The following is a 6,977-nucleotide window of genomic DNA, read 5'->3' on the forward strand; positions in this document are numbered from 1 at the left end:
GGTATTGTAACCGCCTTGAGATGCCATTTTTCTCAATTTCAATGAGTAGGTCTTATATTTTCTGAGCTTGTCAAACTCTTTCGCTGAGATATTATGATCAGAGGGGATGCTCATGTCGATCAAATAACTCTATTGTTTTGGTCTTTCACAACAATATCTGGTTTATTGGCCTTGATGGTTCGGTCTGTATGTACTGGAAGTCCCACAGAATGGTTACATTTTCTCCTTCAGTTACAGCCTCAGGGTGGTGATTATACCACTTGTCGGCAGTTTTGATATTGTAATGCCGACTTATTAGCCAGTGGAGATATTGGCCAACTCTGTCATGTCTTAATTATACTCCACTGGTGCTAAGACCTTACATCCAGAGATTAGGTGGTCCACTGTTTCAATCATGTCGTTGCAGAATCGGCATTATGGGTCTGCTCCATTTTTCATCACATTGGCCTGGTAGTTCCGGGTTAATAGGCTTTTGGTTTGAGCAGCCAGGATGAAACCTTCGCTCTCTGCTTTTAGCCCTGAGCTCCGCAGCCACTGATGGGTTTGCTTCTGGTCAACATCAGCTTGTTTGCTGCGGGTCAAATATTGCCGTGCAGAGGGTTTCTCCTCCCACCTATCAGCCAATTGCTCGTGCGCTTTTTCATTGCCATCATTTTCACCTTCTTTGCAACAATAGTTGCCGTACTTCTCTGGGTTGTTCAGTTTGGGTATCCTGCACGAGATCAATAGCAAATTTTTGCTTTCCTTTATAATAGAATGAAGCTTCTTTCGTCTCTCGTGATTTTCCACGAGCTTTAGCATCCAGTCATTCGATATTTCGAGATATTGGCCAGTCCAATTGTGGTTGTTTTGTAAGCTAGTTCAAATTGGATCAGGCCTCGACCTCCTTGGGCTCTGGGAAGGTAAAGGCGATCTACGTCTGCCTTTGGGTGGTGCATCCTATTACAACTCAGCAGCTTGCGTATTTTCTATCTATATTCTTTACTTCACTCATATTCCAGTTCAACACATTGTAGCTATAAGTAACAACTGGAACTGCTAAGGAATTTATAGCTAACACCTTGTTACGTGCATTAGTTCAGATTTCAGGACTGCACGAACTCTCCTATAACATTCCTTCCTGATCTTCTCTTTCATGCTTGCATGCTGAATACCAGAGCCTTCATTTATCCCTAAATTTGTATGTTTGTTCTTGCTCAAGCTCTCTTATGACTGTGTCAACATCTAACACAACTGAATTTGTGGTCTTCACTTTCCCTTTCTGGAAAGTGGCCTTGGCACACTTCTCAAGTCCAAACTCCATCCCGATGTCATCGCTGAATGCTTTCACGGTGCGCAATAGGCCTTCAAGTTCATTATTGTCTTTACCATAAAGTTTTAAGTCATCCATATAAAATAGATGGCTTTATTTTTATTGGCAAGTTTATACCCATACCCTGTTCTGTTTAATTCACTTGTAAGGGGTATTAGGGCTATGCAGAATATTAAAGGTGAAAGTGAGTCACCTTGAAAAATTCCACAGTTGATGCTTATATTTTCTGAGGCAAGTACTCCATTAGAGTGGTATAATTGGAGATTCGTATTCCACAACGACATATTGTGCTTCAGGAAGTTTGAAATCACAGGGGAAATTTTGAAGATGTCCAGCGATCTCAAGATCCATGGATGCGGTATACTGTCGAAGGCCTTTTATAGTCAATCCATGCGGTGCTGAGATTTCTGCGCTTGTTGTGACTTTCTCAAGGATCATACGATTGATTAGCAGTTGATCTTTGCATCCGTAAGAGCCTCGGCGGCACCCTTTTTGTTCAATGGGGAAAATATCGTTTTCTCCATGAATGCATATGTTTTCTCCGCCAGGATAGATGTTAGGATTTTATACGTGGTGGATAGACAGGTTATAGGCCGATAGTTTTTTGGAAGGTTGGTTTCGTTATTCTTTGGGAGTAGGTAAGTAATGCCACTTGCTAACCATTCAGGTGTTTTCTTTGGGTCAGCTGAACTAGCTTACCGTGTGCGCACGGGAGTGATGCGAGCCAGAAATTCGGCACCCTATCTTTACCGGGGGATTTCCAATTATGGGCCTTCGTGAGTGCCTTTCTTAGGTCTGCTATTGTGATGTCTTCCCATGCTTGTTGTTGTTTTTTTTGGTAGGATCCTTCAGTTTGTATAATCCAGTCTGCATTTATGTTGTACGTCTTCTTGTTACTCCAAATCCTTTTCCAAAGTTTGAACTTCTTCCATGGGAGGGGGTTCTTTAACGGTTACTTTCTCCTTCCCTATTTCTCTGTAGAATTTTTTGGCATTGGATGTGAACAGCTTATTTTGCTTGTAAAACTTGTTTCTCTTCTCAAATCTTCGTATTCTTTGGGCTTTTGCTTGGACTTTTTGTTTCAGCGTTTCTTTTATTGATATCAGTTCTTCTCTTGGTGAGGTATTATTATTATTATTATTGTTATTATTATTATTATTATTATTATTTATTATTATTATTATTATTATTATTATTATTATTATTATTATTATTATTATTATTAGTTGATGCAAACTCAGAGCGTATTTTGCTGGGCATGATGGAAAGTGTCAGCTGTCCACAGCTACCCGACTAAGGTAACACATGTTTACGGGTCACGCTTCAAAAAGCCTGTGACGAATTCTTGCAGTTCCAAGCAATGCTGATTTCTGTAGGTATTCTACCTCTGCATTTGTACGAAGCTCTGAGCAATGATGATAGTTGGGTGTTGATACGTCCAAGTGCGCCAGTTACTATTATTTTCTACTCTAGGCACTGGGCCCGAAATCTTTCGCCACTGGTACTTAATTTATCGACCCCGAAAGAAAGAAAGGCAAAGTCGACCTCGGCGGAATTTGAACTCAGAACGAAAAGACAGACGAAATACCGCTAAGCATTTCGCCCGGCGCGTTAACGTTTCAACATTTTAGACTTAGTATGTCAGGCTATGGTCCTGTTTGGCGGTGAAAAATATGTGTCTTGTAGCTGTATATTGCCACTGTAAATATCTTTGACAAAGGACATGACTGTAAATGATGATGATCCAAGTTATATAGCCAGATTCAAGGCAGCATTTTTAATGACTTCAGCAAACGTGTAGCTGACATGAAAAGTATTGAAATATTACAGATTGCAACAGCACTTGATCTACGATATAAAAACTTGAAGTGTTTATCAGACGATTCAAAAGAACAAACTTGGTTAATTGTTGGACAGCAAATAGCAGTTGATGTTAATGTTGATCAGTTGAAGACCAATGCACAAGATGATACTGACAGTGTCAACAAAACTATATGCGAATCTAATGGAAAACGTATTAAGCTGATGGAGTCTGTCTCAGACTTAGAAGAGGGTGTCGAAAACGCTTCTGATGAAGTACAGCGATAAAAAATGGAGAAAGAAATTGCTGAATCTGTTGATCCACTACAAGGGTGGAAACTTAATGAACATCGATATCCGAAATTGGCATTTTTTAGCAGCTACCACGGTTCTGTGTGAACGATTATTTAGCTCTGCTGGTTACATTGTTAACAAGACACGGTCGTCACTTGAACCAAATACCGTTAACCTGCTTATGTGTTTGCGAAACTGGTTATCCAACAACATTTGAGTGAGAAAACGCCTATGCTATTTCTTGTTTTTAACTGAATTTTAATTGAAATATCATAAAGCTGTCAATAAATGCAACTGCAGACATTTTTGTGTTTTAATCGAAATTAAGTATTAATTAATCGTCACCGGCGCTAATACATATATGTGAGTGTGTGTGTGACGTATGTATATGTATGTATGTATGTATGTATGTATGTATGTATGTATGTATGTATGTATGTATGTATATATATATATATATAATATATATATATAAACGGCAGTTTGTCTGTCTGTGTGTCTGTGTGTCTGTCAGGTTGTACCCTCACCCTGACCACGGCTTTCAACCGATTCTGATGAAACTTGACACACACATAGCCCAATGTCATAATTCAAAACTAACGCAGCGAAAATTTTGAAAAGTTCCCCCAGTTCTGAAAATAATCCATAAATTCGACATGGGGTCGAGAATCTAAGCTTTTTTATGCAACACATTTTCTGTCTAGAGGACACAACTCGACCTTTTTATCGCCCAAAGGGACAGCTAGGAACATCGTATACTCAGAAGTATTCGAGTGAAGAGAAGACATTGCAACCTACACATGCGCCTTCGTTCCCTAGAGGGGAAGGACTAGATTGGGATTAGTCGTTGCCTACTAGGGGCTCTTACATACCCGGGCAACGCCGGGCTATGCTGCTAGTATATATATATATACGATATTCAATATTTCATCTATTCAATAAGACAAAACTTCATTTCATTATACTACTATATATACTTTCTATACTATATATTTTATATTCTACATTTATATTATAAAAAATATAAATAAAACATGAAAGACAAAGTTGGAATTTCTTTGAATAATATATATATATACATATTATACACACGCATTTGTTGTTCCTGGGTGCTTGCTGTGTGCCACTGTGCATGTGTAGTTTTGCGTTTGTCGCCACCCGACCGGTTAAGACAAGTCAGAATATGAAGTTAGTGAAGCAGCAACGTATGGGATCAATAGAATAAATATTGAAGTGAATACTGGGGTTGATAATAATCGATGGAAAAAAAAACAAACTTCCAGAAGGCGGCTGCTCCAGCAAGACCGCAATCCGATGACCAAGATCAGTAAAAGAATAGAATATCACACACATACACAAACATATATATATATATATACTCAAACACATACACACTCACGTGTATATAAAAACTAGTTTTTTATGAGGTCGTTATGCTCCCCTGTCGACAATGAATCATTGTAATAGATTATTGATGTCTCATTATTTACGTTAAACATGTTAGAGTATAGAACTAAGATGACCATGAAATTATAGTTATGATGTAACATAGAATACATTGCCGATAGAGAAGGAAGCATTTTGGTTCTCGTTTGTTGGCTGATTCATATATCAATGTCTGATCTTCTATTTCGTCACATAATGTTCAGGGTATGCATCACTCTTTTTCTTTCTTTCTCTCTCTCTCTCTCTCTCTCTCTCTCTCTCTCTCTCTATCTATCTTTCTATCTATCTATCTATCTGTCTGTCTATCTATCTTTTCTGTTTCTCGCTCTCTTTCTTTCTCTCTCAACATACAGATACATACTTTTATCTCTATCTGTCAGTTTCTCTCTCTCTTTCTCTCCACACACACACACACACATATGAATATGTAAAGAAAGGGAGAGAGAGAGAGAGAGTATTTATATACGTGTTTATGTATATATATATATATATATATATATATATATATATATAATATATACAATTGTTTGTTTGTTTTCCACCTGCCTTCGTCTTTTGTCTATTTTCATAAAGCTTCCCGTTATATATATATATATATATATACATATATATATATATATATTATATATATATATATATATATATTATATATATATATATATATATATATATATGTGTATATGTATATGCATGTATATCTATCTATTTATCTATCTATCTATCTATTATCTATCTATCTATCTATCTATCTATCTATCTATCTATCTATCTATCTATCTATCTATCTATCTATCTATCTATCGGGACGAGCGTATCTGCATACGCGGACGACGTCACCGTCATAGTGTCTAGCCACGAGCACATCGACCAGGTCGGCGAGACACTGAAAAACTACGAAGCGGTGACAGGAGCGAAAATCAACCGGGAAAAGTCAGTGGGCTTGCGACTAGGCACCTGGAGAAGCAAGCCCATGCCGTCCACCAGCGCCTCCGTTGTGGGACGCTGGACCGACGGTCCGGTCGAGTTGCTCGGGGTCTGGTTCGGTCCGGACCTCCAAATGGAGAAGAACTGGAACGAGATATGAGTAGGGTGGTCACTCTCGGCCGGCAATGGGCCAAGAGGAAACTGTCCCTAAAAGGTCGGGCGGAGGTGGCGAACACGTACATCGCGTCCGTCATCTACTACCGCCTGACCGTCGTGCCTTGTCCCGACCCTAACATCACCAAACTAGAACGCATTCTCTTTCGCTTCTTGTGGAAAGGATGCGTCCCGATGGTCAGGCGATCCATTTGCTGTCAACACCCGTTAAAAGGAGGACTGGGCATGCCGTGGTTGATGATGCGCAGTCACGCGCTGAGACTGCGACATCTCAGGCTCTTCGTAGACGACGGTGAACAAGTGTGGTCGCCGTTTGTGAGGCACGCTTTCCCGCAGCTCGTATCCATGACCGAACTGCAATCGTGAATCAAAAAGAGGCCGAGGAAGGGCGAATGGCACCGCGAGTGTCGCGTTGCTCTCAAGCAACTCTGCCGTCCTGGGTCAACCTTGAGTGACTCCATCACAACCAAAGCATTCTATAGGGGATTAGTGGAGGGGAGGTACGACGACGAGCTCGGGGCGAACCTGGACGTCGACGAGGAATACCTGACCCGCCTGTTCGGGACGACTTTCGGGCCAGGGCCCATGGACAACTTCAAGAGATCCCTGGCCTGGCAGTGCTACCGAGAAGCGCTACCCGTTCGGGATAAGCTCTATAGGCATGGCTCGAGAAACACGGGGCCGACCTGCCCCAGATGCGGTCAGAGCGACGAAACCGCTCCGCACGCACTCGTGCAGTGTCCAACAATTTCGGACCTGTGGGCTTATGTCGAACAACTGCTGTCACGTGTGGGACGAGTCGGTTTATCAGCTGAGTCTATCGTCAATATTATCACGCCTCCTTCCTTCAAACGGGAAGGAAGAGCTATTTTCATCATCCTTGTGGCTATGGCGAATGAATATAACTGGTGGACGCGTCTGAAAGGATTGGAGACAAACACGTTCCTCTCTGGTCAACCTCTCATCAACTTCTTCAAGTACCACTTGAAAAGGAAAGTGAGAGTTGAGAGGCAAGTTTTGTCAAGCG

The 6,977-nt window shown here is 40.7% G+C and overlaps 1 long non-coding RNA gene across 1 annotated transcript in view; it reads left to right on the plus strand.

Moving 5' to 3' along the window:
* Window positions 1–2,952: 2,952 nt before the first annotated feature.
* LOC118762741 overlaps window positions 2,953–6,977 on the plus strand; it is a 25,962-nt gene continuing 21,937 nt past the window's right edge. Inside the window, exon 1 of the long non-coding RNA XR_004998492.1 lies at window positions 2,953–2,963. This is a non-coding gene — a long non-coding RNA (uncharacterized LOC118762741). The remainder of the gene's footprint in view (window positions 2,964–6,977) is intronic.

This window comes from Octopus sinensis, linkage group LG3 (genome assembly GCF_006345805.1).
Source record: "Octopus sinensis linkage group LG3, ASM634580v1, whole genome shotgun sequence".
NCBI classification, from domain to species: Eukaryota; Metazoa; Mollusca; class Cephalopoda; order Octopoda; family Octopodidae; genus Octopus; species Octopus sinensis.